Source organism: Amblyomma americanum, chromosome 5 (genome assembly GCF_052857255.1).
Source record: "Amblyomma americanum isolate KBUSLIRL-KWMA chromosome 5, ASM5285725v1, whole genome shotgun sequence".
NCBI lineage: Eukaryota > Metazoa > Arthropoda > Arachnida > Ixodida > Ixodidae > Amblyomma > Amblyomma americanum.
The window spans coordinates 57,140,599-57,152,224 of record NC_135501.1 but is presented as its reverse complement, the minus strand read 5'-3'; positions in this window follow the sequence as shown (position 1 = coordinate 57,152,224).

The window sequence follows — 11,626 nt, the reverse complement described above, 5'->3', positions numbered from 1 at the left end:
TTGCAGTTGTATCGGCCGTGCCTTGTGTTTTCAAAGCGTTTTTCGCGTTTCTAACGCGTCCGCACTGTTCTCTGCTCTTGTCTGCGCGGTTCTCTGAGTTCATGGAAATGAAAGTAGCTCCGACTAATCATGCCTAACGTGAATAATCAGAGCAGAGAGAAAACACGGTTGCTTTCGGTGTGTCGGAGCGGCTACAGTTCGAACCCGGACAAGGTTTTTATGTTCTGCGCGGCAAGTGGATTGAAAACGGCTGGTGAAATGGGAGGATGCAACTGACTCCAACAAGTGTTGTCTGCGAGAAGCATTTTGAGCACAATTATGTCCAGAGTACGTCAAAGTTACGGTGGGCGGCATCGTCATCGAGCTTGCCAGAGCGTTCACTTGTTCACTATTGCTGTGGCTTTCTCTGCAGTTTGTGCTGTATTGTACACTTTGTAGATCATAATCATTGATATAATCATTATCTTCTTTTTGTTCTTGCCTTTACTCTTCTTACAGTAAAGAACGAAAGCTCACAGACACCTGCATAAAAATATTTTTGTATGAATCGGGGCGTGACTAAGTAAAACGCATGAATAGTGAGTCCAATTCAGACTGCTTGTGTTCATCATGACATGCGATCGCTGGAGAGAGATGCCGTGTTGGGAAAGAGTACAATTTTCCCTGCTTTTCTTTTCCATTTATGTGAAGCTATTAAACGTTGACTGACATATACCAACCCTGCAGTCGGGGCAGTTGAACTGCAGAAACGTCAACCTATCCGAACGTACGGGCCTGTATCAACACCTGCAACATTATACTGCAGCACTGAGAACCCGTGTGCCATAACAACAAAGCGAGAAGAATTCAAAGCTGGTGTAAGGGCCTTTGGAAAAGATATGCATGCTATTTTTCAATACCAGTGTCAAACGGGCACTTATTCATGATCGCCATGGGTCCTTTCCGCGGCAACTCAGCGTACCGTTATGGGAACCTAAGATCGCGATGCGCGGATCGCAATCAACTGGATCCAGACCGAGTGAAATCTCGATCGAAAATTTTCATGTAGCAGTAAAACTGATCCTAATCGAACTCGATCGTTCATTCATAATAGGTTATCACGGCCCATGTGTCAACCTTTGCTGCTTGTTTCAAGTTCGTAAGCCGGATTTCTCACTGTATATTAAGCATTCGATTTTACGCTTCTGTTTAACTTCTTCAGCGGTTCAACACAATGCAGAACCTATTAAAAATTAGCAGACCGGATCTAGTAGTACGTAGTAAACGCTACTTTGTACTTTTGGCGCCATTTAAGTTGAAGATTTTCTACTAACAGTGCTGGGCCGCCAAGTTTGTCTCAATCCAGGGAAGTTCTCCCAAAGCAAGGAGAAAGACAGGCTTCGAAGTGAAATGCACAGCACACGTTTAGTTGCCGATAGTTACGAACGCCAGACTAGCCGGTCTTAGTCCGAGAACGCGCTGCAGTGGCATGTACGGACGGACGGATAAATGTATTGAAGGATGATAGGAGCGTCCGCTTTGAAACGGGGTGGTGGCAGTTATTGCCACCATGCTGGGCTTGTTTTCTTTATTTTGATTTAACTGTGTTACAATTTGTCTTAAAATTCGCTATTTTTCCTTGAATAAGTTTTTACTCCTGCACTTCTATCCTCATGACTCTGCTTTTGAGCCACCAATCTTCCAATCGCTTTTTGCTAACTTCCACCGCAGATTTATTTACATTACTATTGCTATCTCTAATCCCTGGGGCCTCAGGGAGAGTGACTGCCTGTATCGACATCAGGATGGGTGCCATCACATGCGAGTATGAGGTGTTTCTACAGATTTATCATACACATTACACATGTCATCTTATTATTTAATTTTTTTCGTAGCTGCGCGTTATAAGACAGCCTGATCTAGCTTGATAGAGTAGAGCACAGCCTCTTGAGTTATGGAACGATCTCTTCCTGATCTGCCTTTTTTCCAATATCGATATAGTTCTACACTCGACTTCTTTTCAATTTAATTATTCAAGTTATCACCGTCAGCATTTTTTGCCTGCCGTTTAATGCTCTTTCTCTGTCCTTGTGCCCTCCTTAGTGGATGGCAGCGTCGCCTTGAAGAAGGCACCACCGGGAAGGCGGGAAGGCATCACCGGGGTGACGCGTGCCCTCGTCAGACTAGCCAGTACACTCTAGGCAGTATTATACTGGTAGCGCATTGCAGCGACTGCATGTACCACCGCTAGCCACCCCACCACTGCGCCGTACACAGACCCAGGGATAGCCTGTGCGCTCGAGTGTGGTTCAGCGATATCGTTCAGCGAACTTGAATCGAGCTCGCCCAGTTCGTCCTGCTTTTCGATTGACGTAGCTTAACGTCTCAAACGTGCGTTCCGGAATGCCTGGTGGTAGTGGTTTTATTAAAAATAACAGTAAAAAGGAAGGGAAAGATTTTTGCTAGCCCCGGCATCTGCCATCGATACTGAAGCACCTGAGCTGGGGCAGCGGAAAGAAAGGACAGCTGGCAGAATGGAGAAATGAAATGAAAGATGAGGGGACAGGAAGGGAGGATAGCCTAAAATCAAAATCGAGGAGAGGCATTCTGTCAGAACAAAAGCCTGGAGCGAAACAAAGGTGGTTTTCGAGTACTTTGGACGATATAGTCTTCAAAGGACGGTACCCGCGCTTGCCGTTTCTACTGTGTCGTCAGCCGCTTGCAGTGACAGTGCCACTAGACTGTCAGACACATTCTTTGACGCGTCAAAATGAACGCGTCACTTCCGTGAGCGGCATATCAACAACACTAGATCTCTCAAAAGTGGTGCAGGACGTTTCTTCAGTCTCCCCTTGTTCATCGGCTTCAAGCTGCGACACAGCTTCTGAGCACCCCGCTGACTGCCCCAACCCAAAGCCAGGCGCCGAGTCTGGCGATTTAGCGACATCACTGCGGTCTTGGGCCCTAAAATAAAACATGTTGCAGTCGGCTTCTCAAGCTGCTGAAGGCACAACCCTTCCGATACAGCTTGCCTTCCGTCTGACGATCCCAGATTGCTCCGCGCACTGCGAGAGACAATGCATGTGTCGGCGCTGACTTCCATATCACCATAGCCATTGTTGTCTCGAGCACCAGCTGAGAAACATGCTGTCCCAAAGAGCTCCCGAATGCAGGTCTCTTACTCTTTCGTTTAATACTGACGCGTTCCCTATTTCTAAATGTTCTAGAATGCAGTTATGGATAATTCAGTGTCAGGTTCTTGAAGCTGCACCTTATGTCATAGCTGCAACTTATGGCGTACACTCTTAAAAATTGGCTGTGATCTTAGTCTTTTCGGGGGGAGGGGGGGGGGCGTGGGGGGTAAGTCACTTTCCGCAAAGCTGACACGTTTTTGGTGTAATATTACACTGTTTCTTGGCTGATGATGATGATTTTTTATGGCGCAAGGGCATCTACGGTCAAACAGCGCCATGGCACAAGGTATTTTTCATTTCTCAAGGTGGGGTCAAAGACCCATTTCCAAAGCATTTCACCTTAAAGAAGCCGAGCACCAGACCAGGGAAAAGCTTGTACCCATTGTATGACCGGTGGTATACCCGGCGGCACTGGGGATCGAACCCCGCACTTCCCACATGCGAGGCGGATGATCAACCACTTGGCCACCGCTGCGGTGCCTGCTTCTTGGAGACGAAGTATTTATACCCTTGCACATATTGACACGAGGATTGGAAGTAGAAGAAGAAAGAGATCGCAGCCTCTAGAAGTAGACGACGCTGAAGTGTAGGTCCGTTTCTCTGGTGCCCTCGTTCAGCCGCTGCAGTTCCTTTTCAGTGTAACAACTGTTACACATCTGGTGGAGCAGTGCTGGGTACGCTTCCCGACCTGCGTACGCCTACGAGATAAAGACGGCACTCACACCGGTCCATCAGCGCCCAAGCCGCCGCCCCCGCGGTGAGACACCTGAGTTCGGGCCTCTTGACAACCCGACGAGGAAGACGCAGCCTCGACCGACGGTCCCTCCGGAAATGGCCACAGACAGTAGGTTCCCGGCGCCCATCCTCTACCACACGCCGCGAACACCGCCATCTTTTCATGGCGACGTGTACGAAGATGCGGAAGACTGGCTGGACACCTTCGAGCGGGTCGCCCGCTACAACGGTTGGAGCGACGACCGTAAGCTCCATAAAGTGTATTTTGCGCTCGAGGACTCCGCTAGGACATGGTACGAGACCCACGAGAGCAACCTGTCCACCTGGGAGACATTTCGCCAAAATCTCATAGCTACATTCCCCAACGCAGACCGCCGGGAGAAAGCTGAAGCTGCGCTTCGCTCCCGTAACCAGCGGACTAACGAAAGCGTCCGCATGTATGTAGAGGACATGACGCGCCTCTTCAAGCGTGCTGACCCATCCATGGCGGAGGAGACGAAGGTTCGCCACCTCATGCGCGGGGTCAAGCAGGAACTTTTCGCCGGTCTTGTGCGCAGTCCACCGCGTACTGTTGCCGAATTCCTCACGGAAGCGACTACCATGGAGACGACGCTCCTGCAACGAGCCCGGAAATACAATCGGGATGTAAGCACGCTTGGGCCCGCTGTTTCTTCGATGCCGCTATGGAGTGATGCGGCCGTTTTACGGGACCTAATCAGGTCGATCGTCAGGGAGGAATTACAAGCCCTCCAGCTGCCTCCCAGCGCACCGTCTGTTACATCGCTGTCTGAAGTCGTCCGGGACGAGATGCGCCTAGCAGCACAGCAGCAACAACTGCCTGAGATCCCAAGACAGACTGAGGTCAGACCAACCTATGCATCTGTCCTCTGCCGGGCCCCAACGCCAGGCTACGACGTGAATACCGCGACTCACGCAGCGCAGCAGTCTGGTCTTTCCCGTGTGCCTGCTCGACCAGCTTATCAGCGGCCACGGAAGTGTGAAGTGTGGCGTGCACGGGACCGGCGGCCCCTTTGCTACCACTGTGGTAAGGCGGGACACCTTTACAGGGCCTGCCCGTACCGCCGAGTGGGTCTGCGTGGTTTCGCGCCCGACGACCCTTGCCCCCGGAATGGCGAACGACCATTCGAAATTGAAGCTCATCTGTCGGCCCGTCAGAGGCCTGGGACATACGGTCGCTACGATCCTAGGTCGTCATCTCCGCTGCGTTACCGTTCCCCAAGCCCTCGCCGAGACGCCGGCTACCCTGAGTGGCGTTCTCCCAGTCCACGCCGGGAAAACAAATTCCAGCGATCTCCGGAGGCAAGGCCGCTGCTGTCGGGAAAACTGAAGATCCTCCGCCGCCGATATACCGATACGCTGATTCCTCACCGGGGCAGGGTAGCGACAGCATCCGACGCGCTACTTCTGATTTGCGTGTGACGATTGACGGAACTGACACCATTGCTTTACTTGATACTGGGGCTGACTATTCCGTGATGAGCCACACCCTCGCCCAGGAATTGAGCAAAGTTTTGACACCATGGTTGGGCCCTAGCATTCGCACGGCTGGAGGTCACCTCATTAGCCCGGCCGGAAGGTGCACAGCCCGAGTCGGCATCCGCGGTTTCGTCTACGTGGGTGAATTCGTCGTGTTGAGCGAGTGTTCGAGAGATTTGATCCTGGGCCTCAACTTTCTACAGGCAAACGGTGCTGTGATCGATATACACGAGGCGCGAGTCACATTTTCGACGAAGCAAGCCGTGGCGCACAGTAACACAGAAGGCCCAGGAGTCAACGCTCTGCGTATAGTCGAAGACGACGTAATGCTGCCACCACGGTCCAGTGTGCTGGTCTTAGTGAGGAACGACTCGTTTCACGACTACGAAGGTATTGCGGACAGTCACCCTTCGCTGTTGCTCGAGAAGGGTGTGGCTATCGCGCGCGGTCTTGTTGAACTGAATGACGGCTGTGTGACAGCTTTTCTGACGAATTTCACGAACGAAATTCAGCACCTCGCCAAGGGAACGGCCGTCGCCTTCCTCGACGACGTGGATAGGTTGCCGAATCTGTGCCCCGTACAGGTGAATCTTCACGACGATGCCGCACCAAGTAACGCCCTTCAGAAGGTTAAAATCAACCCGAAGTTGGCACCTCATCAGAAGAACCTTCTGTCGTCGCTGCTACTTGATTTTAAAGATTGCTTCGCGGCGAGCTCCAAGGTCGGACGTACGCCGGTAGCCAAGCATCGCATTGTCACCGATTCGGCCACGCCACCAGTTTGTCAGCGTCCATACCGCGTTTCGCCTAAAGAGCGCGAAGCTATTAGGACGCAAGTCGATGAAATGCTTGCAGACGACGTTATACAGCCGTCAACAAGTCCGTGGGCGTCGCCGGTGGTCCTGGTGAAAAAGAAAGACAACACGTTGCGATTCTGTGTTGATTACAGGAAACTGAATAATGTTACCAAAAAGGACGTATACCCACTCCCGAGGATCGATGATGCCCTTGACCGACTCCCTGAAAAGCGGATATTGGCAGATCGAGGTGGACGAGCGAGACCGCGAAAAAACGGCTTTCGTGACACCCGACGGTCTGTACGAATTTAAGGTGCTCCCGTTTGGACTTTGCTCCGCTCCGGCCACATTTCAACGCATGATGGACACTGTTTTAGCTGGTTTGAAGTGTCAGACGTGCCTTGTGTACCTGGACGACGTGGTCATCTTTTCGTCTAGCTTCGAACAACACTTGCAGCGATTGCGCATTGTCCTTCAAGCTCTTCAGTCTGCACAACTAACGATCAAGCCAGAGAAATGCCATTTCGCCTTCGAGGAGCTCCGTTTCTTAGTACATGTTGTCGGCGCACAAGGTGTTCTTCCAGACCCCGCCAAGACTTCCGCCGTCTCCAGTTTCCCACGCCCAACCGACAAGAAGGCCCTCCGACGTTTTTTGGGCCTCTGCTCGTATTACCGCCGCTTTGTTAAAGATTTTTCTCGCCTAGCTGAGCCATTGACTGCCTTGACTCGAGATGACACACCCTTCGTATGGGGAAGTGCCCAAGACGCAGCCTTCGAGGAACTCCGCTGCCGCCTTCAAAGTCCACCAATACTAGCTCGTTTTGACGAGAATGCAGAGACTGATGTCCACACTGACGCCAGCAATGTCGGCCTCGGAGCGATCCTCGTACAGTGGCAGGACGGCGCAGAGCGAGTAATCGCCTACGCGAGCCGCACACTTTCTCGATCGGAACGGAACTATTCGACGACCGAAAAAGAGTGCCTTGCCGTCATCTGGGCTCTGAGTAAGTTTCGACCTTACATCTACGGCCGACCGTTTCGTGTTGTCAGCGATCATCACTCGCTATGCTGGCTGGCCAGCATTCAAGACCCTTCTGGCCGGTTGGTCAGATGGAGCCTCCGTTTACAGGAGTACAACGTTACGGTCGTCTATAAATAGGGTCGGCAGCACCAGGACGCGGACTGTTTATCACGAGCGCCCGTGGAACCGGCTACGCAAGACATCCCTGAAGATTGCCCTGTTCTTTGTGCCATTAGCATCTCCCGTATGGCGCAGCTTCAACGAGCAGATTCTGAGTTGGCGCCACTCGTTAAGTATCTGGAGGGTTTGAATTCTCATGTACCTCGTGTGTTTCACCGTGGACTACAGACCTTCATTCTGCGGCGTGGAGTCCTCTACAAGCGCAACTTTGACAGCAACAAAGAGACGTTTCTGCTTGTTGTGCCATCCGAGTTACGCTCCGAAATCTTAAGCGCTTGTCATGATGAACCATCCGCCGGCCACTTGGGGGTTAGTCGCACACTGGCAAAGATTCGGCTTAAGTATTACTGGCCCAATTTACTCCCATCCGTGCGTAGATACGTAACAACATGCCGGGATTGCCAACGGCGCAAATCTCCTCCTCTGAAGCCAGCCGGCTTTCTACAGCCCATAGCACCACCAAAGACCCCTTTTCAGCAAATTGGCATAGACCTCCTCGGCCCTTTTCCGAAGTCGACCAGAGGAAACCGGTGGATTGCTGTCGCGACAGATTATTTGACCCGATACGCTGAGACCACGTCACTTGCAAACGGTACTGCTGCTGAAGTCGCCGACTTCTTCGTCCACAACATCGTCCTGCGTCATGGCGCTCCTGCAGCTATCATTACTGACCGTGGAGCTGCATTTACGGCCCGCTTCACTCAGGCTGTACTCAAGCTCACGCACACCAGCCATAGACGTACAACAGCCTACCACCCGCAGACAAATGGCTTGGTAGAACGCCTCAACAGGACCTTGACCGACATGCTTTCCATGTATATTGATATCGAGCACAAGACATGGGACGAAATTCTCCCATACGCAACATTCGCGTATAATACCGCGCAGCAAGAGACGACGCAGTTCACTCCGTTCGAATTAGTCTTCGGTCGACAGGTTACCACCCCCCTCGATGCTATGCTACCCGTGGACCCCCCTTACAGTGAGAGTGAACTTGTCGACGTCGCCACCTATGTTCAGCGCGCGGAAGAAGCACAGCAACTGGCCAGACACCGCATTCACCGTCAGCAGCAGATCGATGCTGACCGCTACAACCTTGGACGCCGCTACGTTACCTACCACCCAGGCGACTATGTGTGGGTTTGGACGCCCGTTCGTCGTCGCGGGCTGTCCGAAAAGTTACTGCGCCGCTACTTCGGCCCTTACCTTGTTGTCCGCCGCCTCAGCGACGTAACGTACGAAGTTGCACCAGCCTCGCCAGCTCGTTCATCGCACAACGGCAAGCGCAGCGACGTTGTGCATGTGGTGCGAATGAAGCCGTACTACGAGCGACCCCCCGAGTGACTTTCCGGCTGATGTCAGACTCGTGGTGTACCTCTTGAACACTTTTTCTCCCCCCTATTCGGTCCGACGGTAACACCGCGTCGGGGCGATGCTCCTGAAGAGGGGGCAGTGACACGAGGATTGGAAGTAGAAGAAGAAAGAGATCGCAGCCTCTAGAAGTAGACGACGCTGAAGTGTAGGTCCGTTTCTCTGGTGCCCTCGTTCAGCCGCTGCAGTTCCTTTTCAGTGTAACAACTGTTACAATACTGTAATGTTACGCTTCTAATAGCCTATACTTGCTCTGCAATAAGGAGAGTAACTTTAAAGGGACTATGCAACGAATAAAAGTCACTTGTAAATGTTTTCAATGCTTAGAAATGATGCTAAGAAGCATTCACACGAAGTATGAGTCTTCAGAAGTGAGCGGGCAATTTATTGCGAACTTTTAAAGACCGTGTTTTTTAAAATTCGCAGGCCGATTGGTGTGCACGTAGTGACCGATTTTGGAACTAAAATCGTGAAACAAAGACGTCACACTACCCATGACGCCACCAGGCCACCACACGCTCTCATTCGCTGGAGCCACGGCAGCCACGACGTCACGGGCACACTTCCGGTAGCCGTGAAAATAGTCTGCTCGTGCCGCCGCGCGACCCTCTCGGGCAAGCGCGAGCCAGGGCATTGCCTTCGCGCATATGGTTTCAATTTTCCTCTGCCGCCTCCTTCTGTCGGGAATTCCGGAGCCACTCACACGCTCTTCGTGCGCGCGCATAGGGCTCGATGTCCATCGCGGCCGTAAAAGCGATCAGTCGCACCTCGAGGTCCGGGTTTATTACTGCTAATTACCGCAGATGACAAGCAAACAAACCCGACGCGCGCCGCAATCCAGGAAGGCGAAGAGAGCGGAGAGATGCCGCCCACGCTGCTGCGGGGGGCTGTAGGCGACAACCGGGAGTTGCAAAATAAACGTCAGCAGATGACGTATTCATGGGCGGAGCCCAGTCCCAGAGCTGTTTTCTTAATTTTTTTTTTCTGGTGCTCCTCGTGTACGATTTGAGGGGGAGAGGAGGAGCGTAATCTTTTATCGTCTATATCTTCGCTGTTATTGATGCTAGCTAAAAAATTCTTGCAGTGGGGTGACGAGTGATCGAATGCCTATCTCTCGTCTGATTTACGTAATCTCAATTTATTCCATAGTCCCTTTAAGCCAGCTAGGTATAACATTACGCCTTTCTAAGCGGGGCAAGTATTAGTCTGAGGACAGCATAAACATATCCTAGCATGAAAGGTGCAAGTTTGCACCTTTAGCAGGTAAATTTATGCTACGTCTAGAAATTCAAAGTTACTTTGTCAAAGACTAAACTTACACCGACATAAAAAGAGCAAAGTTTGCACCCCTGTGGTACAAGTGTATACCCTCACATGGTGGATAATGTTACCCTTCTAGGGGTACAAGGTAATTCCGTATTGCAAGGGGTATCTATGCACTATCTGGTGGTATATATATACTGTGAACACAAAAGTACTATTACCCTTCTGTAGCGTAAACCTGCCCACTGAATGCCGGACTTAAGTCGACCCTTCTGGTGTGAGCCGTAGTTTTTCTGGAAGTGCAGGCAGTGTTGAAATGTTGAGACAAATCTTTCATGTGAGATGGGCTGGGCCATCTTGTGTTCACGTGCAGGTAATGCTGCAGAATGCACGCAAAAGATTAATCATACAATCAGAGAAAGAAATATACCGTCGTGTTTATTTTGCCACATGCTACACCATATTACAGCAATGGTCCTGGCAGTCTTCTCCATACAGGTGGGGGCAGTGTGTACCACGTATCTGACGTGCACAGAGAAGGAAACATGTAATAATTTTTTTAACTACAAAGCTTAGTAAGACTTGGCCATGGGCTTGGTTAGTTCATGTCTAAAAATGTAAACTGCACAAAAGTCAGGAATAAAGGGAGCCACAAGTGCAGGCTTCCAACTGCTTATTATAGAGAACCAAAATCAGAAAATATATGCAGAAAAACAAAACATGTCCCAAATTACAGCTACTTAATCGCTGGCATATGCTCACATGATCGTCAACACATCACAGCAAGCGCACTGGCTTCTCAGGAAAAAATTCACGCTGTGACCAACCAAACAAAATACTACTAAGAAAACAGAAAAATCCAGAATATTGTTCCCAGCTGCAGGGTCAAACTTTAGGCATTGCGGATGCCGGACTACTTTGAGGGTCGTGCCAAGAAAAAGAAAAACACGTGTATGAAATGCAAACTTGTAAAAGGCGAGGAAATAAAATGCAATTTAACAAATCCTTCCCTCCATTCTCGTGCGTTTAGTTCTCCATATTTTAATTTGTTTCATTGTTTAAACATGTCTTATTCCCTCACCTGCAATTCTGCTCTTGTTTGCTGGTTTTCCATTCCATCATCTACGAATTTGCATTTTTGCTCTGAAAATATGCCTTCCCAGTGGTCTGATTTCTAGAGTGGCTACGGTTTGATGCAGCCCCAGGTAACACTATCGAAGTGGTCTCTGGTGCCACTATATGTTTTGTAGCCCATGGTATGAATTAAAAAGGAAGTGTAGGTGATTATCTATGTGTCAGTGAGTGATATCGCCACCTGTAGTTTTCAGTATGTTCTGCTTTCTCTGCATACATTACCTGTGAATTCATTTCTTATTGGTGAACAGCAGGAAGCTTGTGGAAGTGATGGCATTTCTGGGTGCACCCCAATTTCGCTGCCTTTTGATACAGTTTAAATTCTGGGAGAAAGGTTTGGACATGAGAAAATAGCTGTGTGCAGCCGTCCTGAATTTTAATAATATAGCGCCAGCATCCACCAAACTGCTGATCAGAGCCTTACAATGGCGATAAGCGTGCAACACGGCGAGAGT